The sequence below is a fragment of the Anser brachyrhynchus genome, assembly GCF_964034855.1.
Source record: "Anser brachyrhynchus genome assembly, chromosome: 3".
NCBI lineage: Eukaryota > Metazoa > Chordata > Aves > Anseriformes > Anatidae > Anser > Anser brachyrhynchus.
The window spans coordinates 6,311,936-6,337,929 of record NC_137696.1 but is presented as its reverse complement, the minus strand read 5'-3'; the positions used below and the strand labels follow the sequence as shown (position 1 = coordinate 6,337,929).

The 25,994-nt window shown below is 40.7% G+C and overlaps 4 long non-coding RNA genes across 4 annotated transcripts; 2 read left to right on the top strand and 2 right to left on the bottom strand.

Annotated features, from left to right (window-relative positions):
* Positions 1-635: 635 nt before the first annotated feature.
* On the bottom strand, positions 636-13,947 carry LOC308193348. Its single transcript, XR_013949570.1, has 4 exons — positions 13,697-13,947; positions 7,055-7,209; positions 3,742-3,828; positions 636-3,600 (listed from the first exon to the last, which is right to left on the bottom strand). It is a non-coding gene; the product is annotated as an uncharacterized lncRNA (long non-coding RNA).
* On the top strand, positions 10,226-12,074 carry LOC308193357. Its single transcript, XR_013949579.1, has 3 exons — positions 10,226-11,008; positions 11,405-11,464; positions 11,939-12,074. It is a non-coding gene; the product is annotated as an uncharacterized lncRNA (long non-coding RNA).
* LOC308193356 lies at positions 12,129-13,687 on the bottom strand. Its single transcript, XR_013949578.1, has 3 exons — positions 13,523-13,687; positions 12,483-12,568; positions 12,129-12,251 (listed from the first exon to the last, which is right to left on the bottom strand). It is a non-coding gene; the product is annotated as an uncharacterized lncRNA (long non-coding RNA).
* A 43-nt stretch (positions 13,948-13,990) lies between the features above and the next one.
* On the top strand, positions 13,991-15,395 carry LOC308193345. Its single transcript, XR_013949559.1, has 3 exons — positions 13,991-14,093; positions 14,174-14,266; positions 14,853-15,395. It is a non-coding gene; the product is annotated as an uncharacterized lncRNA (long non-coding RNA).
* The last annotated feature ends 10,599 nt before the right edge of the window (positions 15,396-25,994 follow it).

Here is a 25,994-nt window from a genome sequence, read left to right as displayed (position 1 = left end):
AACAGTCATCATTTAGAGGCATTATGTGTCTTAATTCTGGAGGCTGCTCTTTTACCAAAAACACTGCCAGGCAGGCTGGAAGCTGTAGCCTAACAAGGAACAGCAAGTCATAAATTTAGATCAAGTACTCCAGTCATCACATGTGGCTTGGGGGAAAACAGTTGCCCAAATGCTGCTGAGGTCAGTGCTACACTTGTGTTGTATTGGGAGTTAAAAATGGAGCACAAAGCTGTAATGGAAGGGCAGATCCCTTCCATTTTTCTTGCTTTGGGTGTTCTTTTCTGTTTGTATTTCACCAGAAAATCTCCTGTTTTAATACTTCTATTAGTTCTAACACAGAGCTTGTACAAGTGTGCCATATCCATCCCGGCTTGCTTTACAGACTGATGGGAATTGCCCATTCTCTCCCAATTTTGCTAGTATTTTCTTTAGAGTGCAGATAAACCTCAGACAAGAAGAACTCCAATCATGCCTATATCTGTTTCTTTGAGATGCATATTACATTACTCAGGAAAGAAAGCTGAACCTCTAGGCAAAAGTGTTGTCCCATACCTGAAGCACTGCTGATAAAAAACACCTGGTTCTGCTGTACTTTCTTAGGATATTTACCTGATTCTCTATTTTATGTTGCCACATTTCAGTAGCACCTCAGTGCCCTGATGCATGAAAATGACAGAAATTGAGAGAACTCGCGGTGTCCCATAAAAGATCCTACAGGTTTCTATCTGTACTGTCTGGGGAATGAAAAACTGCTTTGGCATCCTTTTTTTTTTTTCTCCAAGTGCATAGATTTGTGATTTTAAGATCAAGTTACTTGATAGCTTTTTATTGTCATTTGGTATGATGCATTTTACAGGGCTGGAGAGTCTTGAGATACAACGACACTGTCAGTCCTGGAAAGCTCATGGAAGTACTATAAAGAGGAAATTTTTGTAGTGTTTCCCACTAATGGTCAGATCCTTTATTGCCTTTGGAAGACCATATATGGCCAGATCCTTTTGTCAAATAAAGGTTTATTTTCAAGGCTCTCTCCCCAAATAGTCCCACATGAATGCAGCTGTAATTTCCTTTATTAGCTTCAAAATGTGCCCTACGGGTCTACAACCTAAAACAGAGACAGTTATTTCCATTTTTTTGTTTAACATCACTTACAGTAGCTACCAAAGAGCAGACCACCTCTATGAACATACTTAATTGTGTGCAGCACCTAGCACAAATGAGGTGCATACTCTCTAGTTACTCCTGCATTAACATTCTTAACATTTTTCAAATCTGATGAATTTAATTTGGTCATTTCTATCTGCTCCTGCAGTTGTTTTAGACCATGCAGAATTACCACAGCTAGCTGATGGTGAAAAGGGTGGTTTTTTTTAGAGCTAATGAGTGTTACAGTGAGGACAGGCTCACTGGACTGACAGCTACAGAAAACACAGAGTGCCTAGAATACTGCCAGATCAACTTCCAGCCTGAAATTTGCTTCTGTAGTCTTCTACTTTCCATTCCAAACTATGTTCATCTTCATGTTTGCAGTCAGACTATCTTTTAATCTTTTAACTGTTCATTTTAAATCTTGATATCATTATAACAACAGAACTGAATCACACTAAAGCATACATCTTGACAGGGCTGAAAGCTGTAAAACAGGAAGTATTTAAGATAAGTCTGTAGCTCAGAAAGCATCACACAGAGGCCCTAATAACTACTGAGCTGTAGAGTTACCAGTTTTGCCAAAAGCAACAGATTTCTTTCTGATCTCAGTGCAACTGTTTCCACACAAATCACATATGGAGACATTTTATAGGGGTTATGTTATCTATGCCTCTTCTGTTTTCTCCTTGCATAGATTATTGTATTTTGACACTACATCTCCTCCCATATAAATGACCTTGTAAATTAAATTTATAGCTTTACAACTGGGGTCAGATCAGTACAATTTGTTCTAGTTCAGAATACGGAATAGGAAGGAGTGTTCTTTAACAGTTCAGGAATGGAAACAGCCTCCACCAATCACTAGAATAACAAACTGGGAATTGGGAATCCCATATTTCGTCTTGGCTGGCTATGTGAACAAATCATGAAGTTTTTCTGTGGCTCCAGTTCACCCATCAGTAAAGAGGAAATCTGATCATTCCTGTCTACTTCAGAGGGAACTGATCTGCATTAAGCGCTGACGCACTAACATAGAAATGACTATAAACACATAAATCTAGGTCTCAGTGGTAAACGGTAGAAGTTAAATCAACTCACTGTTCAGTAAAATGACTCCTAGCCCAGCGCTCCTATCATACTCCGAGCATGTTAGTTCTTACCCATACAGTACTCATCAGATACATCTCTGGAACTGGCAGGCGCTCAGCTTTATTACCATATGCATAGTATGCTTTATCCATTTCATACAGTGAGCACAATGAACACTGCAGACACCATATTATTGTTCACTGTCAGAAATGGAAAAAGAGTTCTAGTAAATGGTTATGGCAATGACTGTTCATTTATCAGTCTGTAAAAGCTTCATGAGAATGGACAGAATATTTGTCCAACTCCTCCCAAAAAGCTGACTTGCCAGGCTTTAAATTTTCATCACTTCACCACTTAAAGATGCACAAGATGCTGAACTTGTCTAATTTACAGATTGCTACTGTATGTATATGCTATTAGTCACTGGAAAGGTATAAAACAATCAAAAGAAGTACCAGACTATATCATGATTATGTAGAGAGAAATGTTGAAATAGAGAGAGCATCAGCAGTCAAGATCGACTAACAAATTTAGGTGAATAGCAAAATTCAATAGACAAAAAATGCACAGGCAGTTTTGTCACTCTGAGTACCAAGTCCTGATTATGGCAGTTACATAAAAAGCTGAACGTGTTTTTTCTCTGTCTCTTTTCTACCCCTTCCCCACCCCAGGCTATTGCAGCATTTTGGCTTCCATTTTCCTGCTAAAGAAGGCAATGTTTAGTAAGCAGGACACAAGACCAGGAGTCAGCACACTTGGGCTTTACTCTTGGCTGTGCCATTGTCCTGCTGCTTAACCTTTTTCATCACCCTGTGGAAACAAATAGCACCTTTGTGTGTCTTTATGTTTGTTCCTACACTTTGCAAGTCCTATGAGCAGAACTGTCCCTACATGAGCAGGGTGTGACACACAACAAAACCCCAGTCTTGGTCAGGGTCTTGACATCCTAAAATACTAAAATAAATAATTATTACTAATTGTCCAAACAGTGCACTCTCTGAGACAGCAAGTGATTGGCAGAGCAGCCTGTGTCATTCTTTCCGTTTTCACTTCATCTTGCTTGTTCAACTTTCAACTTTATATGTTAATCCTACAAATATTCATCGAAAAAGTAAGAGTCATTCATTGCTCATTTTTCAGGACTCATATTGGTGCAGTCCTCACCTAGGCACTGTACTCACTTTTTAAATTAAAAGCTGATTTTCTGAAGGCCCACCCAGTTATGACCAATGACCACGCAGTTAACAGATCATGCTGTTTAAACTGGTAAAGGACAAAAATCAAACAGCGAACTGGTACTTTACAGCCTTTTACTTTTCCTTCTTCTACATTGTTACGCTTCTTTGGATGTTGTTTTCAATTCTGGGGAATAAATTAAATGAAACACTTAAAACCAGTGTAAACAGAATGGTCAAAATAATAAGGAATTGATATCATGACTCACTGGAAAACTAAGTGGCATGAGGGTTTCACTGTAAAGCTAAAATCTCTACCTGTACATACCTGCAACATGACAGGACTTCCAGACTATCTCCACAGCATGAAGGTGTTCATTCTGCACTTCAAGCCAATGTCAGTTTGGTGAAAAACCTGGAGGGAAAAAATTAAATCTTTGTTGCCATTATGATTTTTTCATAAAATCAGAAGTCTAGACACGTTACAAATAACCAGGAGGAAAGCAATAGGCAAAATACAGTTAAAACAATCAAAAGCTGTATGACACTTGCCATTTATCCATATTCCTCTAAATTTTTATCACAGTGAATATAAATCATGCATTTATGTGTGTTCGTATTTGTAAAACAGGAAGATTTTTCCTATAATGAAGTGATAGGGACTACAAAGTATGTACTAATAAGTATCTGTGTGTACATATTATCCTATTTAAGTTTGAAAATGCTAATAATAATAGATTTTTCTTTTTCCAAAACTACCACGATAAAGAAGCCCTTATTTTCTTTAATATTTAACAACGATACAACCCAAACCTCAACCACAAAGTTCCAAACTCTAGTATCTCTTGAAAACTATATCCAAATAAGGAGGCATGATTGCTCCTCTTGCATAAAGTAAGGGATATCAGCACTAAAGCCCAGATCCTCAGACTCTGCTTTAGAGTTCACTCTTGTTTAAAGCTGAACCAGAAACAAATAGGACTGAATGCATCTGAAAACATACTGTTCCTCTGCAGTGAGGTCATCTCTTATATTCCATTGTCTAGTAGGTAAATTGTATAACAGGAAAATCCAAGTTGAAATATTCAAACTGCCAAGGATTATGAATTCTTTGTTTTGCTTTGGAAACAAACGCACAGTAGAGACCAGAGCCATAGTGCAAGGAAGACATAACAAAGGCTTTGTTTGTAAGGGGATGGAACCACTGCTCTCTGGTCAGAGATGAGGTTGGCTGATGTGTTTTCCATAATAGTCAATTGAACAATCTCAGTACTCAGTCCTGGCCAAATACTAATCTACTGAATTTATTACATTTGGGTTTCTAAATTGAAATTACCATCTGTAACCCATGTGTGGTAAACAGCACAGAACATGTGATGAGAAAGAAAACCAGCTCGTGAAAAGCTGGGCAAATCCCACTCAGTTTCAGGAGTTCAGAGAACTGTGACACTGCACATTGAATATTTTCTTGCTGAGCAAAAACTTAGCAGATTAATGAGGTTATTTGCTAAAAACCCCTCTGTTCACCTCTGTAATGGTCTGTGCAGTCCAGGTCTGGAAATGTAGTTGGTTTGACCAAAGCAATACCATCAACTAACAAAGCCAAATTTCATAGGAAAAATGCCATGGTAGCCAGAAATAATACGCACGCACACATACAGAAGACAATCACAGCTTAGAATTTCAGTGGGTTTTGTTTGTTTATTTTTTTGTATTTAGGATTTCTGTTCTCACAGTCATAAATATTCTCAGGACAACAAAAACTTATCCAATATTGCAGCTACACAATGTGAGATGGGTGAAATCCTAGACTACTAAACGCAAGACACTTGGACCTCTGCAGGCCCACCATGTCACCCAGCAGTCTTGGTCAATAAAGCTTCTGGTGGTGACTGTATGGTCTAATTCCTATTATTTCACAGAAGCCCAAGGGCTTCAAACTTTTGTGTGTGCGTGTGTCTTTCACATCTCTAATACATGTGCTCTCTTCAGAAAAACAGTCCAGAAAACAGCAAGTCTATTCATTTCCAGTTAAATAAACATACAAGGTATGAATGTCAACTAGTTGCCCACTTCATGCTTTCAGTTTGATTTGTGCCAAACCATTTGTTTGACATGATTTCTGCACAGAAATGGAAATGGGTCTGGGCTTAGTGGAAACATGTCACACTATACATGTGGACAAACAGAGCTGCAAATTACCTGCAAAATGGTGCTGAGTAAAACTTGCCTAAAAAAACGTTTTGAGAACAATTCTGTTTCCAGCAATGTTTTTGTTTGTTTGTTTAATTAACCAACTTTCTGTCTAAGTTTCTGCAAATGCTGTGAGTGAAAATCTGAAATAATTTTTTAATGAGGGTATCATACAACAACTGATCCTGTAGCACTGATCCCAGGAAGCCGTGAGTCTTAAGAGCCACCCAAACAGGGTCTTCTAACCCTCCCATGATATCATTGCTTCCAGGTCATACTTCATAGCGAAATAAAAACAAGTAAAACAGGACCTCAGACATGCTAGGGCTGAACGGAGTCCATGCTTAGAGTCTAACATGAAAAGTGAGACACTAACTAAGGACTGGTCCCATAAAGCCTAGCTGTACTGTCAAAGGAGATGTGTACATTTAAATGACAATTCATCCCATCCATGGGAAGGGATGGGATGTCTCTGTAGGTGTCCATCTCTCTTCACTCTCTAGAAAATAACTTAGAAAAAAAAGTTCACATTTTTAGTGGTGAATAGAGACAGATTTTCTTTTCTTAAGGCTAACAAAAAAAACTTCCTATCTTCTACTTGCCGATAAAAATGGTCAGAATCACTTGCTCAAGGTCACATAAAAGGTCTGTAGAAAAGCTAGGAGTTAAAGCCCAGATCTTTTTTTTTAGTTCAGCCCTTCCTTCCTCATGGTGAAGTAGGCAGGAAAAAGGTTCTCACTGCTTTCCAACAACCAGCAGTGGAAATACACGATAGATTTATTTCACACTTTGTGCTTCCTGTCCATTTCTCTGTGAAAAGAACACTATCCCTGTTGTTTTCATTCTTCCTGACCTAAGTCGAAGACATAGAAATTTAGTCTACTTTTCCTGTTTCTTTGGCATTTATTCTTAGAGACGTTGTTTATGTTGTTAATCTCACTAGGGCCTGAACCTTCAACTGAGATCAGTGCACGACTTGCAACCAACTTGAATGAATTCAGTACAAGGTCTTAGACAGAACTGTTTCAATGCAAAAGGACTCCAGCTTCACAAATTACAGATCTGATAGCTCTTTGTTCTTTTCAGATCTGGGATTAACAGAATCAGGAATCTGCCTGTATTTTCTTCTATTTGACTTTCACAGACTTAAAATATCATGCTGCTTCCATCTGTTCAGGTGAGGCATTAGCACAGAAAGAGCAGGAGCAGGAATACCCATGCAGAAAGTTCTCTGAGCAAGTGTTTGTGTAACTGTCTGGAGGCAACAAGCCAAGTTATTTAACAGTGAATTATTACAAATAAAATGGTTCCTAAAACCGACCATTTGGTAAACAGTGCCTCAGTAACAAAAGAACTCATTAAATTCGTGTCATGGTGATGAAACGACCAGTTATTGATAGAAAAGCTAAGTAGAAAGAAGACATTTGTTGTTTTTTTCTAAAACCTACCTACATGTTTTCAGTCTTCTTAGGTGGGCCATCCACAGATTGTTATGAAAAGATCTGATTTTCCTTACCCAAGAGGTCAATCCAGAGCATCCCATTTCCACTCTTACACCAATGTAGACACAGATTGGAAGACCCTCAAGGCTTACAACACCAGCCTAGTGAAAAAGAGAAGTGCACAAACATCAGAATCACCACAGGTGGCTGTGTTTGACATTCAAGCAGCCAGGAAAAAAAGCCTGTGAGTCTAGTTGTGATTCCCCTGTACAAAGTGGCCTACATCAGCATTACGTGTGTTTCTGACTCTTTTCCTTTAGGGCTCAAAAACAATTTAAGAATAATATAAATTTGTCCACTTAAATACCACTTAGATATTTTTCCTGTTTAAAAAGAATTATTCAGTATTATTCAGTAATGGCAAATCCATGGTAAAGCTCGAACCCCAAAATTATTAAATTATTTTAAATTGCATTTTTAAAACAGTATGATGCTGTACATGTATTTATTGTTAAGCTCACAGAGAAAGTTAAAGCACAGAGTAGACCAATATTGGTGAATGGTTAGAACACTTACTGAACTGATAACTAGCTTCTGACAGCAGGCCCTCTCCTACCAGAAAAAAAAAGAAAAAGAAAAAAAAAAAGAGAAAGAAAAAGGAAAAAAAGAAATTCTTGTTCATTTAATCAGGTCTCTAAAAGGACTCATTCATTCAGAATTGGTAAAGAGACTGAGATGTGAAAAAGAAGGAAGATTTCTTTTCTTCTTACAATCCCTGCATGAATAGGAAAGCCTGTTTTCCTCTTATAATCCATAAATAAATGATGATGCCTAAGGACTCTGAAACATTGAAGTACATGATAATCAGAAGCTGACCTTTCAATTCCTTTATTTTTGCATTTAACAATTTAGCTTTACATGCAAAATATCTTTCCTATATGTTCAGTAACATTATGTTTAAAACAACTAATAAAACATTTTAAAGGGTTTTTGTTGTTGTTGTTGTTGTGTTGTTTGTTTTTGTTGTTGTTGTTGTTGTTGTTTGTTTTTAACTTCAATTCCAATTTTTATCTAAATTCAGTCTGACACAATGAACAAGCAAAAAATGAGCAGGGAGCTAGTAAAATGAAATATATTGTTCATCCTTTTCTAGCATAATTCAAATTCTAGTAAATTTGGAGAGTCAAGAAACCTAATGTTTTGTTACATAATCTCTAAAATACAGATACAGGGATAATACCATGGCAGAAAAGGTCAGGACCAAGGAAAACTTTTAGTAGAAATATACCAATGAATGTCAATTCCTCAAAGCTTTAAAGGTAGATATAAAACAAGGCTGAAGTGGATTATTCAACATGTTGTATCAGGGCATTGTTACAGATCATGTTTGAAAACAGAAAGGGTATCTTTGCCACCCACTGCTTTTCCAGGAAGCAGCATGGACTCTCACCTTCTCAACTCCCCAGAAATCAAGACACACATGCAGGTTTACAAAAAAGAACCGTCAGGAGAAAAATACAGTCTGAGAGGCGTATCAGCAGCATGATCCTGGTGTACACCTGTCTTTTTCTCACTCCATCCCTCATGCTGTCTGACCGCATGTACTCCAGCCAGTTCTCTTTCCCCTCTCCTAACTTGTTCTCACTTGCCTGACACATTGTTTCTAGCATCTCCCCTACAAGAATTGCTCCCAGTCTCAAGAAACTCTCGCTGGAATTCAGAGGAACTGTTTCACAGCCTCTGCCAATATCTCATATTATTTTGCATGAAGAATATGCACTCTGCTGCTCATAATGCTCACTCCCATCCCTGCTGTGTGCTCACCTTAAAAGACTTAAGAGCTGAGTGCTACGCAGAGTTTGGGGAGGGGGAACACGGCAGCTAGGCTGTTACTTGGATTTAGCTGCTAGAAGGCTCTGGGGAGCAGAAAGAGGTACAAAGATGGGCATTTGTGTATTTAAGTTGACTTTAGCATAATGGAAACAGTGCATAACTCCCACCTCCCCAGCCATCAAGGCTCTGTCAGCCTTAGTCAGCATCCCAACGCCCTCCTGCTCATCCTCCTGGAAGTAAAAGAGCCGTTCTGAGTCTGACATTTCTTCCAGAGGCAAGCCTAGCAGGGTCTTCCTTCCTTTTAACTTGCCATCATTCAGAGTTTTAGTACCTTGAACCATCCTGTAACACCTATCAGGATTAGCTTCCAGTAGAGAAGCACTCGTACTTGATCCAAGCTAATCAAATGTTATTTAGATACTAAGCCCCAGGGTTTAACTGAGCAAACCCAACAATCTAAGCAAAAATGACCTTCTTAGTGTGGCTACTGTAGCCTCCTTTTTGACCCCTTTTGCCACAATTTTGGCTGAGACAAGATAGAGTTAAAGCCATTTTGAATGGGCCAAAAATAATACAGTAAGTGTCCCTCTGATGCCACCAGACTATTTTATCATAAGGTGAAAAAAGCTGTTTTAGATGGAACTGGACATTTTTTACATACTACTAAAATGGGGGTTTTAGTAAATAACATTTTGTTTTTAAACTTTTATTTCAGCCTTTCCCAATGGATTTAGTAACCATATTAAGGGTTTTAGGAGCTCGTATTATAATCAAATGCAGGTCTGAACTTACAAGTCATGCATGACCTGGCAGTCAGGAGGTTATGGTGAGTAAGAAGGTAGACCACAGAGAACCAAGGAACAGGAAACTTTTGGTCTAGTGTTGATGGAAAAGCTCTGGATTAGATGGATGCAGGACTGAATAACTTATTTCAGGCAAACAGCTCTCTCAGAACTTTCTGATCCTTTTATAGAGGAAACGCTGAAGATGTATGATGTAAGATTTCAGAGGTGCACGTTAAGCTGCAAAGTCTTATTCTGAGTGATATACTGCAGGATGTGTGTTTACGCAGCTATACAGAGCAATTTCCCCTTCTTCCATTCACAGGCTCCATTGACCAACTTCCTTAATTTCAAAAAAATTACTAGTACATAAAAGCTGCTACTTAGACAGTTCAGTCCCTTATCAAAACTGCTCTTTCTGTGCAGCCATAGAAACAATTCCTTTTCCACCAGTGACAGTGCCACAGACATCCAGATGATGACAACTTAAAAAAGGCAAAGCATTTCACTTGCATTAAAATTAACCTCTTTTTTTTCTTTTTTTTTTGGGGGGGGGGGGGGAGGGAGGGGCTGTTAAATTTCAACCTCACATGTACATGTGACCTTCTGATAGATACTGAGGGGCAGTAAATACACTAGCTTATAAATTCACGTTCCTAAAGCCAGTTCCAAGAGCGTATGAGGTTGCGTTGCCTTAACTTCAGTATTACCCTGGACTTCGATGAGCAGGATGTTGATTTTAATTCTGCCCACTAAAGCGCAACACAAGCTGTCAATGAAAAACTTGGAGAAAGAGAAGGCTAAGCTATTAAGAGGAGCTGAATTCCTTGAGTGAACTTAGGCTTGATTAAATTTCTGAAAATATAATGTAACATTAATAACAAATTTAAACTTTGACCGAGGTTAGCTCTTTAATTTCCATTGGAATAAAAACAAACAGATGTCTCTAGAGTAAAATGAACAAAACAAAAAGTATTTTAAAATTGGTCAAGAAGTCCAAATCTCACTAGGAAAGCTGTACATACAGTTCCCATTCATATTAATTGTAGGCATCAGTCAAAAAAACCATGTGTGATCGGTTGCTACAGCTCAGCTGATGACTGGTAACTTGATGATGTGCTGGAGGCCAAAATCTATCTAGAGGCAGCCTCCTGTGCTGGCTGATAGAGCTGGCTGATGATTAAAAGGATATTAATTTAAATTAATATTGAAGGTGTTCAGATTAAAATAAAATAATTAAAAAAGAAAGCTGATAAAATTCAAAATACATTAACTTCAGGGAGGAGAGTCCCCTCCACCCTTTGTATTTTAGGCAAACCTGCCCTCTTTACTGGTACTTTCACTGGTAAGGCTTCTCATAACAAAAGTGTAAGGATCCCAGGTATTAACTACTTTGGGGACGAGGAAAATGCATAAACCATGGTTTGTTGGTGTCGATATTATTATTTAACTTCCACAAGCATGTCAGAACCAATTCCTGATTTATTTTTTCAGAGAATAAGGCAGACAGTTATTTTGCAGGAAATTATTAGATGCATATGGCTAATACGTAACCTTGGGTGAAAATCCTGTGATATTATTAAAATGAATATATATATGTATAACTAAAAAAAATAAACCTCCATGCTATTTTTCTGGTCATAACTCTACGGTTTTATGACATGACATTTATTCCTAAAAGTCAGATGTTACGAAATACTGGATCACATTTAGAGGCAAAGTAATTTTATCTTCTTTCCAGATCTGGATTACCTGACCTGGGCCACAATTACTAAAGCTAATGTCCTGTTGTATCATAAAGGTCAGTATTTGCTGATACTGTTCATTTTTGCCATACTCAGCCTGCAAAACTTGCCTTAACATCTCAGAGAAAATATACAGCTTGTTTGGAAACATATAGAAATGGCATGCTTGGGTGTCGCCTCTCTGAAGCTAATTTAGAGATTAATGTAGATATTTTGGACTTTTCATTTTCAAAATCCTTCCTCATCAGAGCAGAGCGATAGTGCAGGAGGCCTTGGGGTGGGAGAGACAGGGGGATCCACACTGTGGAGCATTATGCTGCAACTAAGAGCTGTTTGTAACACAGGGTTACTGTTTGGAGAAGGGAAAGTTTAGAGCAGAAAAAGGACCAGAGGGTGGCTTGGAACAGAGGTCAGTGTCAAGGGGGAATCCTGCTGCAAGGGATTAATTAAGCCCAGAAACTGCCTCTGTTTTTATTACTATTTATAATTAGAAATAAATGATAGTAATTTTTAAAACTTAACTTTCACAGCAAAATCCCGAGGTCATGAGAATCAATGGCAATACAGATGACTGAGGGGAAGATAGGAAAACGTGCAGCTGCATGGGATCCATCAGCTGCAGGCTCCCATTCCTTGTCCCACTGTTCACCTCCTCCTCAGTGCTCCTCACCGTACTAAGCCAATGCAGTGCCGGCAAATGTAAGAGCAAATCCAGGTCCACAGCATGCCAGGACACAACTCCTGCTGCTTCGCTGTGAGATCCTTTTGCGTTACTCCAGGCATTCGTTCGGCCTCTGCTCACTCCATCGATGGGTAACATAATTCAGGATTGCCATGGGCACTCTGTCATCAATAGGGCAGGGATTAGAGCCCAGTACAGACAGCACATCCTGGGTAACAGCCATGCCTGCAAGAGCACCTCCCCTGGGACCCTAGCATGTGCAGGAGAAAAAGCCAGTACACCAGGAGACAAAGCCATGCCTGCTTTGAGCCATGGCAGGGAAAGAGCACAAACTGAAAACACTGACTGTGACAGTCTGGGTTCCCTGACAAATCGGCTTCTCTGCTGCTCACCTTCCAGCCTTTCCTGCAGAAACTGATCTTTTAACATCTTCACATCTCAGCTGTACTCCAGCACTTCCTAGGACAGCCACACCAACCTGGCAGAAAATTTTCCTGTCATGTAGTGCATGCCTGTATCTCACATTACCTTCACATCCACTTGAGTTGACCTTCCTTTCTGCACTGAAGGGAGATTCAGCTGCCACTCAAACTACCCAGCTCCTGTAAACTTTAAAGAGGTGTGTCTTTATCAGTACTCAAGTATTTAAAAAAAAAAAAGTTCTGCTGGAAATTTGGGATTCATTTGAGTGAAAGACCACAAACTACCTTCAAATCACGGCCAGTAGAGAATGCAGGAACTTATACAACTTTGCTATGAATCAGTTTCATTCTCTGCAAAAAAACACTAGCTCTTTGTTTACTGCAGGCCCTACCAATTATAGCTGTTACATCACCTAGCTCAATATAATGCCTCACATCACAGGAGTCATTATAGATAACAGTAAATTTATTACCGAAAACAAGCTGCTGTTGTGGCTGCTCCTGTGCAATGTGAAGAGTCTTGGAATGTAAATTACTTATCTTAAAAGTAACCTGCAGTTGGACAGTTTGCAATGAGCCCAGCCGTATGACAATCCCAGCGTGTTCTGCCTGCACAAGATTTACTGAAATAGCTTCATTGTCACTTGGAAAGATCATTCAGAAACAGTTATTTTGTTTTTTTTCAGATATGTGGAGCTGGTAGGAGGTTTTTACATCTAAAGCAACCTGCCCACCAGAAAGGTCCTCACTCTGCAAAGGGAGGCTTTGCTTTCCATAGAAACCCAGAGTTTCTCATCAGAAAACTTAAGCCCTCCTACCAAATGCTTCTCAGCTTTTCAAAATGACAAAAGTTCACCAGAAAAACAAAACGCTTCTAATATTCGCACCAAGTGGAAATTGCCAGGAAGCTCAAAACGAATCAGGCCCATTTCCCTCTCTAGTCATTCCCTGGGTGTCTCTCTGCAGCACTAATCCCCAGATTAGTCTCCAGCTAAGAAATCATAACGTACCATTTCACCATGAGTAAGCATTACAATTCAGTGAAAAGTTTCCTTAGCGTTAGTCCCTTTGTAAGTGACTAATCAGGATATAACTCCAGGTACTTTTCCTGCCCTTTTCTTAAAATATAGTTAGTACACACAGTTACATTACAGTGGAAACATTACTCCAGCTACTACCCTTACCAATAAAGATATACATATACATGCTCCTTTCCTCCTGTCTCTTCAGAGTAAGTCTTCACTAGCAGGTGCCACAGGTTACTTAGTGCTTACAGAAGAGCTGGATCCCACTAGCAATGACTGACAGAAGTATCATCACAACCAGGGTTTCCTCATTTTCTGTTAGGAAACACAGTAAGTTTTCCTGATCTGCCTCTCAAATGAGCCTTGCTTCTGTGTGGACCATGAAACGGGACACAGGTTTTCACGACCTTGTAAATAAGAATATCACCTTTTAATTCCTACCACCTGGGATAACAAAACCCCAAGATTAGTGATTTGCTGCTCCTTGTTCTTATAAGTGAGCCACATGATACTCACCTGCAATGTGTCCTATTGCCTATTATTTGGCTGTCTGAAAGTAAGAAAAAGATTTTTCATGAGTTTATAAACTATTCACGCTGCATAACTGCTGCATTTTGTTTTGTTTATACAATACAGGGAGATGTACAAGGTTTATTTCCATTGAACAGCAAACACTGCTCTGTGGGCGTTGAAGTCAAGAAGATGGCTAATTCTAGCAGAAGAGCCCAGGTATTTCTTTATGTTATTACAGAATGGTGCAAATGAGGCAGAGAGAGGCTACAGATTAGCTTTTCAAAACTGTTTAAGCAGATAGGGATTTGACAGGGTTTTCAAAGGCCTCTAAGGAGTTTAAGGACCCAACTGTCACTGAGTGTAAGGCAGACGCTTAAGAGCGGTAAGGTAGTGAAAGCATTTAGAAGGACATACACATTTTTCCTGAAACTTTTAAATATAATACTACATAATCCTATATAATAATTTGGTGTAGCAAAAGAAATAATGCAGATGTAATTTCCACAGGAAGACAAAACATGAATTTACTGTAATCTTGGCAGAAAATTAAGCTCAAACCTTTACACTTGAACGGTACGCTGTGGTGTTTCAAACAAGACTGAGAGCCTATACAAGCTGTAACTCAGGAGATACAAACGCTGCTACTTGCTGCTTAACTGTAATGTACAATCTGAGTTTCTGTTTACAATAACAAAGTTTTTTTGGTTTCTGTGCCTAAAACATATTTTAAATGTGAACTGAGCTCAGAGAAGTTTTCATTTTGTCAAGACTCCAAATTTTGCTGTTTAATTCCATGTTCCAGGTCCAGCTGGAGCCAAAGGGAAAGAACGGGGTATCTTACTGTCTCTGGGAGTATGAGGCACAACAGGACCCTGACATCAGCTGGGGTTTCTAGCTCCTACTGCAATACAACCCTTCTCAATTTTCATTTTAAAAAGTGCTGGTTTTTCAGTTTAAGTGATCATGAGAATAATTGCCCAACCACTGCAGAGAACAGAAGACCTTCCTGTACAGTTCCCAGAGTCTTGGTACTGACCTTGCTTTTTTTTTCTTGTCAGCCAAGAAACAACCCATCCCTGTTACCACACAAGGGCACTTGTTTAATGTTGATGGAGAAGGAAATGTACCACCTACTGAGTCACCAATGCCACATCCTAAACACCTGGCTTTTGCCTTGCTGGGCTTCCATTTAAGTATGAATCTAGCATGAGAAGAGCTGTAGAAAATGTCTATAATAAAACCTCAAACCACACAACACCTTCCTGGGTGGGACGTACATTATGATCTCCTAAAGTTCAGCAACCTCCAGAAGAAAATTGTAAACCCTTCCAAAGCAGACCTGAGTTATCCATTTTGGTTTTGTCCAGTTTCAGGGACAAGAACTGCATGTCACAACCCAAAGCAAGGCATTACTTTCTTTGAAGTCAAAAATAAAAGCACAGCTAAAAAAAAATGTTTAAAGCAGCCGTACAAATTATGGTCAAATCTGCTGTGGCTTAAGATGCCACCCTTTTACTGTCACTACCTTTGTGAGAGTTGATCCAAATTCATCTTATTCTCACAAGACTTCCATGGAAAAATAAAATAAAGGCAGATTTCTTAAAGTCAAATTAAAAACATTTCTTACAAGTGAAATTCCTGTCTGCTAGACAACAAATCATTTGCTGTCCACAGTATATCCCATAGTTGACAAACAAAGCAGTATTTTACCACCCTATTGCAAAACACAGTACAACATGTTTTGGGAAATGATTGTTCATTAAAAAAAAAACATCATCTAGAGCAATACAATGCAGCAGGAGTCACATGAGTGTGCTACATCCTGTGACTGGCTCTGAAGTAAGTGTGGAAACAGTCACAAAGCATTTCTGGGCAGGAGGCAAAACACTTTTCTACAGGACATCAGCTCACAGACAGGCTCCCTCACCTTCGGTTTGTCCCGACTCACCCCGCAGTCCCTTTAACCCCACACCAAGATGCTCAGCCTCCTGGCAGCTCTCCCACAAGCAGGATGGCCTAGCCAGCATCCTTCAAAGACACTTTCTGCAGTGAGTGGCTTCCACAAAAAAAAAAAAAAAAAGAATATTTGTCTACCTAAAGCTTCTCTTCCTTCCATATGTGCTACCTGAAGATAGTCCTGTGCTCAAGCTCACAGCCCCAAACCATAAATGTGAGATTTGAGGGGAGGAAGAAGTAAGGCTAGGGAAGAGAGTAATGACATAGAGTGCCACTTCTGCAACTCACATTCTTTCTAAGTGTGAATTTCCTTGCCTCTTTTGAACTAATACTAGCAACCTGTAGGTTTGAAAAAACATATATGGTGCAGGAGGTATTTGCAACAGCTGCTCTGTTTATATATATGTATATATAAATATACATATTTATATATAACGTACTGGGATCCACCATTTCAGATAAGTGTGTCTTTGCATAGGAGGGAGAGAAACCAAGTGCACACAGACTGTTCCAAGAGCAAAACCACCTCAGTACGTACCACCAGTAAAACTGCTAACAGAGCCTCAGTGAGACAGCCCGGTACAGACTGGGACAAGCAAAGCTACTCCTGAACAAGAACACAGACTTGAGCCATTAATGACAGCAGTAGTGGATTTTGTTTTCTCTAAGCACATCCTTCTCCAGTGATCAATTGATAGCACCACGGTCACGCTGTAATAGGCCCCTGCGCAGTGGGACTACAGCATCATTTTTCCCAAGAAGTATCCAGCAAACCCCACTGGGCAATTGCTCCCCAGCAGAAATATCCTAATGAAATGGCAGAATATCCTAATGAAACAAGTCAGCTTAATCAAGGTTTTCTGTTGTACAGAACAGGAAGATAAAATTCCCTTGGTAACAAAAGAATTCTTTATATTGAAAATTCCCAAAGGCAAATACATAAAAAAATAAAGTTATAGCAACTTTTTTTTTTCATTTCAACACAAAGGTAGAGAGTCCAATTCCTCTTTTTCTCCTCACATTTTCTCAAAACAAACTTCAGTTTTCTGGGAGACTTACTGGATTTCCCGTAACTCTCCAATTTTTATAGAATAATTATTTTTATTGTCCCTCATACGCAGCCTAAAGTCATATTCTGAAATCTAAAAGTGCCAGCTGAAACAAATTACTCATCCTCTGCACACAGCTCAGCTCTTCATTCCCTCTCATACACATTAGGAGCCCCTGCACGGATCCATCCTTGCAGTCTGATTAAAACCCCTCAATCCCTTAGAGAAGGGGCATGGACAGGCACATTTGAGAAGGGCAGGAAAAACAGCTCACAATCCTTATCCTGCAAAACGAACGTTGGCACCCATTTCCCACACCAACAGCAAGTCCAAAACTGCATTGTACAAATCCAAGAATGACGGTGGAGAGTCTGGCGAGAAGGACAAGATGAGGAATGAGGAGGATACTTCCCAGATTTTGCCTGAGCCATAGAAGGAGCCTCCAGCGCAGCTGCACGCCCTGACACCACGAGGCTGCTTCACCTCCGCAGCACCCTCTTGCATTCTTGCATGAAATACACTTTCTATCTACTAAATCAAAACATACAGACTACAACAAAGACTTTAAAATTTTTGTGTTTGTAATAGGAATAAGCCTGTTAAATGGTTCCATTTTCTTTGGGTTACAAACTAACTTCCAACTCCAGATGCTTTGGATATAAAGCTAGAGCAACCTGGCTTCAGGGGAATTACTTCACATCTCAACCTGACACCTCTCACATTTAATTCAAGATGCGAGGAAGAGTCTATCACGTCTGTACTCTTGCTTAACGCTTTGAGTCACATATTGCACTAGCCACAAGACAAAATGATTGTCTTTCCATCCCTTTTCCCTCGCTAAAATGAGTAATTCCTCTCAGGGGGCAGGCTTTCCTTGGTGCCTTTGGTTGGAAACAAATGGGTCACCTTCAAACCAGGCTTCCAAGCAGACAGAAAAAATAAAACAAAATAAAAAATGGTTATCTCCATATACACCCAACTCACAATTATCAAATAATCTTGCAGTGAAAAAGAAAGGTTGCATATTGTTATTTACTTGCAAAGTGGAAGCAGGCAGTCTTGTTCCTGAACTGTGACCATCTGCAGAGCATCAGCGCACAAATAAATACAGGGGGCAGAGCCGAGGGGCCCGGCGTCCCCCCCTGCACATGGCTCCATCTCCTGTAGGGCCCCTCCTGTCTGTGCCAGGTCCCTCCTCTGCTGTCGGGTTACACAAGTTATCCTTCTCGTCCTGGCTGATTTTTTCTTTATTTGATATTTTCATAAAAAAAGGCCTCTAAGGGCCTTCTCATACGCAACCTCTGTACTGAAGTAACCGTCAAGCTTTGGGTTAAAGCAGTGAAAAGACAGGGAGCAGCCTCTGTCCTCAGCTCACTCTGGTGCAGTTCTGTGCCAGAGGGATCAGGGAAGAGGCTCTGCACTCCAAGTGTGTTGATGCTCTTCCCTTCCACGATATTAAGCCATCCAAAAAAAAGGGGAAAAAAAAAGTTCAATTTACACAGAATGCCCCAAGCGCCCATAAGCAGGACGCGCCAGTACTCCCGGCACATCCCTTGCTTTTCAAATCATTTTTCAACTTTACAGCTTGGTGGTATAACAAAAACAGCTGCGCGGCGTTGTCGGGTCCCTCCCCGAGCATATTTCTCCCTGTCCTTGCTGCCGCCCGCCTGTTAAGCAGCTCCTCGGCCGCTTCTTCTCACGGCAGCGAGATGCCAGGCACTGGGCTGGCAGGCAGGGACAACCTCAAAAATAAATGGCAAATGTTTTGAGGATTTTCCACAGGGGAGGAAAGACAACACATCACCTCCACGCTGCCCCCAGCTAACACCGCCGTGTTTTACAGAGTACCCCTCCACACACGGGCCCTGCCTGCTCACAGTGTCATGTGTGCACTTCCACAGTTCACTCTGAAATCTTCTTGTTCCTCTGCTGCCCCTTTTTTGGGGCATTTTCCCTCAGTTTTTAGCACTGCTGCAGCCCCCACTGCCAGGGAGAGCAGAATCTCCACAGAGTTCCAGAAAACCCCAGAAGGTTCGGGGGGGGGGCAAAGGCTATGGGCCAGTCTGGCAGCAGGGATGCAGTGCTGGGCACAAAATCATATTTTTTTTCTTAGTTTGTCGTTATTTTTTATATTTATGAGGAAAAGTAGCCCTCACCCAGCACCCTAAGCACTACAGTCAGGACTCACCTCTGCTCCAAGCCGCGGGCACCAACCTGCCGCCATTAAAATCGCCAGGAAGGAGGTGAGCTGGGGCTTGGGGCCGCCCTCTCTGAGAAGTGCCCACCAAACCCAAACCCGTGCTGGCAGGCAAACCCCTTGCCACGGCAAATACCAAGCAGGGTGATCCCCCAGGGGCTGGCAGCCTTCCCCGTCTCCTCATGCCCAGCCTTTCCCCACAGCCCTCTCCAGCCACCTCTGAGAAGTGCGCACCTTGCCCCTGCCAACCACCCACCACTTCCATGGCAGCCCTGTCTCGCTGCCTCGTGAGGAAAAGTCAAACCAAAAGGGACCCCGAGGCAGTAAACCACTTGAGGTGTTTGGGGGGGAGCATATAATGGGGTCAGTGTTTTGGGTGCACTGGGATTTCTCTCCTCTAGGCTGAGAGACAGACAGAGCTGCACCCTCTGTGTTTGCCAGCACACAAAGCTGCCCCGGCAGCTGGTTTGCCTCAGCGGGGCCAGAGGCAGCCCCTAGTACATCAGCTCTGAAGTTTTCTCCTTCCAGAGATTTCATTCTTGGTGTATTGCAGCACCACCTGCTGGTTTCTGTAAACTGGACACAGAAGCATCTCCCTGCAGGGCGGGAAGGAGGGAGCACAACAGCTCCGCAGGTGGTTTTCTTGGGGCGCGAAGGCACTGTTTTCTCTTGTGCATGGATTTTTCATAAAGAATTTCCTCCTTTTAAAAGAAGAAGTGAAACACCTCTGAATAAGTCATCTCAGTAAAAAGCCACCTCCCAGTGAAACAGTGGATAACTCGGAGTTCAGGAATTTCACTGCAGGCTCCTTCTCTGAAGAACTTTAATGGACAAAATCTAGGCTTTTCCCTACTCCTATAGAGCAAAGCCTAATAAACTTTGCAGAGCCCTTGGGGAATAATTTCCTGTACTGACTGGTTCATTCTGGACACTTCTGTATTTTCCATGTGTCTAACCCGAGCTGCCTGCCTTTAAAGGCACTTGCATTTCATGCAGTCCTACGTCGCTGCTTTCTGACCTGCAGTCCTCTGAAGGTGCTCAGCCTGGCCACCTGCAGCCGACAGTCTGTTTAGGAAACCCTACCTGATTTTCAGCAGTCACTTATTTCAGCCAGTTTCCTTCCTGGAATTGATTCATCCAAACAGTGAAGTCATGTTCATGAGCTTTATTCAAAGTTGCTCCTTGCTGTTAATTTACAGCCTGGTGAAGGCAGAGGAAAGAGATTTGGATTTTTTTCTTCAATGGCTGGCTTGAGATAATCTTAATACAAATAGGAAGAAATACATTACTTTCGAATTACAGTGTATTTGACAGGGGAAGGGCTCTCACTTGCTTTTCTTCCTTAAAATTCGGGTGTTGTACTGACTAATCCAGTAACATTGGAGACTGCCAACACATGCAGGAATTATTGTAGAACTACTGTCTTGTGAAAAACAATATGACTTTCATTTTAACCCAACGTTTATTGCCCACAGCAGTTAAATGCAACACAATATATGTGCTGTTTCTAAATTTAGCACAGTATAGAGGAAAGCGTCGCTGGCTTTTGTTATCTCTCAGCTCTATGCCCAGATCATTCAATTTCTACTTCTCTTCTTATCAACAGCTGTGCAGCAACTTGCAGGACAGAAATCCAGTTTCAAGTGGGTTCCTGGCAAGGGAGATGAGCCTACAGACACCAACAGACACAGCTGAACACAGTTAAACGCTACAGGTCTGTTCAATAATGACACCTAATTTAACCCTTTCCATATCTGCTATCTCAGTTGTTCTTGCAGCAAGACCTCCTCCTCGGTACCCACACCACACTGCAGCACTTCATGTTCTGTCTGACCCCACTTGTTCTAACGATGAGACACTGTTTTACCATTAGCACCATCACCATTGTAGCAATGACTAAACAAAAGAAAACAGGCTAGCTGTACAGTGTGTTTGATTTGAGAAAAAAAAAAAAAGTTTCCATTTACAGGGCCCAGCAAATGTCCAAGGTTCAAACAAAGTACGAGGTGCTAACGAACAGAGCCTTGACAAACTTTGTTTTCCTGCGCAGGGGCTCAGTGCATAATGATTTCATTCAGCAGCTACTGTTCAAGCATGGAAAGTGTTGGTAAAGAAATCCCACAGAGTTCAGACGACCATTTTCCTAACTTAAGCTTCCCCCTCTGCTCCTCCCCCCGTTTGCCTTTCGAGCCTTTGCCAGGCATAACATAAATATTCATCAGCTGATATTTGCAGTAGCTGTGAAGTTATGAATGAGGCCAAACGCCTTTCCCTCCTGCCCCATCTGCAAAATGGCAGCTTCTGGTCTTAGCTCATGGCCAAATGACACTTTCCAAAATCCCCAAAGTGCACTTGCAGGCTTTTCAAATTCAGTCGGGTTTTTAATGCACAAAGCAGAAATACTGTCTACCTAATATTTACCCTGGGATTACAGAAAAACATATATATATATTACTTTGCTATGCTTTAAACTTTGTGATGCCTTGACGTAATAGACAGAAGTGTTGGCAGCTCAAAATGTTGGTTGGTTTATTTCAGGGGACATGACTGCTGCAGGTTTCCTTTCTGAATCAAATACCAGACACTTGAACCATTTGTTGTACAGAAAAGAGAAGCAGCTTTTATTCTTAATACTGGTTTCTGAACCACCTGGGTGCTGTCAGGAGGAGCCACATGCACTGGAAAACACTTTTAATAAGACTCCTTTAAGCCTGTCTTAAACTCTGGATCCTGAGAAATGGGATCCCCACTGCCTGTCATATGTGCTTTTCCTCTGCAGATTAGCACGAGACTGCTGCTTTACAAATGTTCCCTTCTTACAAAGCCTAGAATTATGCTCTCAAACCTACTATGGGTCAGTAAGACAGCGAGGTATCTGACATACCCACACCAGCAAAGTCAAAAGCAGAGAAGCAAGAAAACAGTGCAGATCCTGTTTGAGTCTCATTAAGCAACGTACTAATCCAGCCAAAAGGGCTGTATTGATGGACCCAGAGGAGGATCTTATCCAAAGCATCACTGGATCTCGGAGGCTTAGAAATCCTAAATCCCCATGATCAATCATAGTGTTGTTCTGATAAAAAGGCCCAGCACCATTCAGGATCAGGTACACTTCTTTGTAGCTGAAGTCACACCTATCATGCAAACTTATGTCTTGCCAGTCTCACAGCAATTCTGCCATAAATAAGAGGGAAAAAAAAAAAAAGAAAAAAAAGCATTAAAAGGAAAGTAATTGTCTTGGTAGGTTTTAGAGGTGTTTTAACCACCTAATTTGATTTCCACCATGAAAAACTCAGTGTTTCACTCAACAATTCTCCAACAATTTGTGGCCAAAATAGAGCATATCTTCTAGAAACACATTTATTTTTCATTTAAATACTACAAAGGATGGACAATTTACCACATCTCTTGGGAACATTCCAACACTAATAACCCTTGCTGCGAAAATAAATCCCATACTTTGTTTTTCATACCTCCAGCTTGCAGCCACTGGATCCTGTATGTCTTTACTTTGAGATGAAAGAGCCTCAAAACTCTCTCTGTTATCTCCAAACAAGATCCAATCCTCTCTCAATCCTCTCAATAATCATCAAGGTACACTTTTATTTGCACTGACACAAATGTATCAGGAATTGTTGCTTTTGACACCAAATGCCCCATGAAATTACATACTGGTTGCTTTCTTGCAGCAAATCACTAATATCCAAAAATCCGAAGTTCTTTCTAGGCTGATTTCATCAGCTGTTTACATGCTGCCATTCTGCTTAAAAGCTTCTTGTTGGGGCAATGGAAGTGTCTGGAACTACGTAAGCGAGCAGTAATTGACAAAACAAAATTGAGATAAGCTGTTGCTGGCATTTTCTATGCTGGTGCATGGTAGGACAACCTAACTATTGCCAGCACTGGAAATGAAAACAAGGAAAATAATAATAATAGAAAAATACATCACAGCACCACATTCCTACAGTCAGTGATACAGAGGGGAAGGGAACGTTCACCAACTGAGTAGAAAAGGAAAGAAACTTTGAGGAATTTCTTCTGTAGCCATTTTCTCAAGACAACATGAAGGTGAGACTGAAAAAGGCTAGCTGTGAAGAAAGGAATACTATTTAATATGGCTGTCTCCTGTGCAAAAAAAGAAAAAAAAAAAAGACACCTTTGCTTTGATGCATCATATCATATGGCATGCAGACATTATGCTTTAAAAAAAAATACAAATTCTTTGGAAAATATCAGTCTGCAATTTTCTAACCATCCAAAACAACAAAGCTTGAGATACATTAATACATGGAGACCCATGCAGCTATGTATCTGAATACATATTACTCTTCCTTTATTCATAACTAAAAAGCTTCTGGCAGAGAAAATAAAAATTCTCCAAGGTAAATTATCTAGTGCATCACAAGGAAGATTCAGTCAGAAGGGAGACTTTTTCCATGACTGTGCTACAATTGTAGCTCTATAGACCACAGCAGCAACACGCACTTGACATTGCAGCCAAAATCTTTGTTCATCATGTAGGGCCAAAGATTTTCAATCACACCAGTAAGCAGCAACACAACTTAATAAATAGGTTTGTGGGCTGGATTTACCCTGCAGTTCCTTGTTCTTTGAATGCTCTCTATGTCTTCTGTAATAACTGACAATATAACTCCCATCCATATCAGAGCAATAATGGAAAAAGGATTGAGAATCAAAAGCAATACTTATCTTTATGGTAAAAGGGCCTTTCTGTGATAGATCAAAAGCATATATTTATGTCGGAGGACGACAACACCCAAATCTAACACACTTGAAACTGATAAAAAGCAGAGCTTGCAGATGGTTAACTGTCTGGGTTTACTGTTCATTAGCATGCCAGTAAATTATTTAGGTCATGTGTGGTTTGCAGTCTGTTACGCAGCAGTTATGAACCTTTTCATAACTGTTTGTGTGTGACTATCCATAGACTAACATGAGAAGACACTGTTAATGATGCACCGTGAGGTCTTAAGAGTTTCTCTGGCACCACTGCATAGCCAGAAAATAAGCTGTGGCTAGGACTATCAGAGATCTCTTCTAGGCCTGCTGCACAGCTGTAGCAGACTTCCAGGTTAACAGTGAACATAAAATGCAGAGACTGGGAGATGGAAAATCCAGGTAAGGTATAGTTTATGGATAGACAGCATAAAGAGCGAAGAAGTCATAAAGTACTCGTTCATACGTTTCAGTGTGTATGTCATTCACCAGGGCTGTTTGCTCTTCCATTCACACAAGAGCAAGCTCTGATATTCAATATCGGCTGTGTAATAGGGCAACTTTGGTTGGGAAAGATTGGCAGCGTTCAGAAGGTAACTGTACAAGTCTTGCCAAACTAACAACAATCATCATGGTCTCAGCACAGAACCTGCTGCTTTCCTCCAGCTGTTGTCTCAAAATTCCCAATAAAAAGTGACATTTGAAAACCTTGCATAACTGCAAATATCACAAATTCAAATACTATGGGCCTGATAGGGTGCACACAAAACTTTCAATTAAATAGGTGAAAACTTTGATGCCTCTTGGGAGGATAGAGAGAGAGGAGCCTGTAGGTTCAGATTCTCAGCTGACAGAGATCAGTACAACTCCGCAGATTGCAACAGAGCTATCCTAGTTCAAGATTTGGCCCTAAACATTTTAGACAAAGATAGCATCAGCATCTAAACAGATGAAGTGGAATAAATGTTGTAACGGTAGGGGGCTTCTTTATTTACCCAAATGCATGACCCTTACAGCAGAACTTCTGGAACAGCAATCTCTAACCTTCCTGGCCACAGAACAACACCACTGAGCAGATAACAACGTAGACAACAGTACTTTAAGGTCTTTGCCAGCCTTATTTTTAAATTCTTTAGGTGGCATGCAGCCTGGGAACTGGGGACTGGGATCCTCTGTCATGACAATGTGCTCTGTGCTATCTCTACTGACACAAAGTGGTGCCGAAGCACTGTATGCAACCTGTAGCTCATGCCAAATTGCCATCTTTTCAGATTCCCTTGTCCCATCTAGGAAGTCACTAGAACAAGACTTCAACTTCAATACTGGGTATGCTAAGGTGCTCTTGAAAAATGAAAGGAGCTCTTACCTCCTGGCCAAATGCCCTTCACCAACATGCACGTGTCCACACCTTGTTTGGAAGTATTTGCAAATGGCAAAGACTCTGCCCAAAGGTCCCAGGCATGTCTCTTATTCCAACTTCCTTGTGAGATCAAACCTAAGGACTTTGCAGCAAAGGCTGGAAATGGCGGCAATAGGCAGGATGCAGCAAGATGTAATGCCACAACAAAGCAGAGCTGGATCAGGCACTGCTGGCACCCCTGAACCTGCAGCCATGGATTAGAAGCTGCGGAATATACTTGCCAGTATGCTGAAAGGAAGTGTGGTGGGTTGTTGCCAGCTCTTATTCTTTATTTGCAGATATATTTTGTTGTGTTTTCCTAAGACTGTGACCAAGTTCTCTTTTCCTAATATAAATTTCTCTGATTGTAACTTTTTCAAATAATGTATGAAGGGCACTTTTTTTTTTTTATTAAAAAAAAAAAAAAGGTTTTCCATGTTCCTGGCTGGATACTTATGCTTGTCAAAAGGAGATGACTCACCTGAAATTCAGTATTTTTTGCTGCTCTTAGCTACCCGGTGGCTGCAGATGTGTACCTCTGGAGTCAATGACACCTTGTATTAAACTTACAATAGAGACTCCACTTACACTACAGACTCAAAAGAA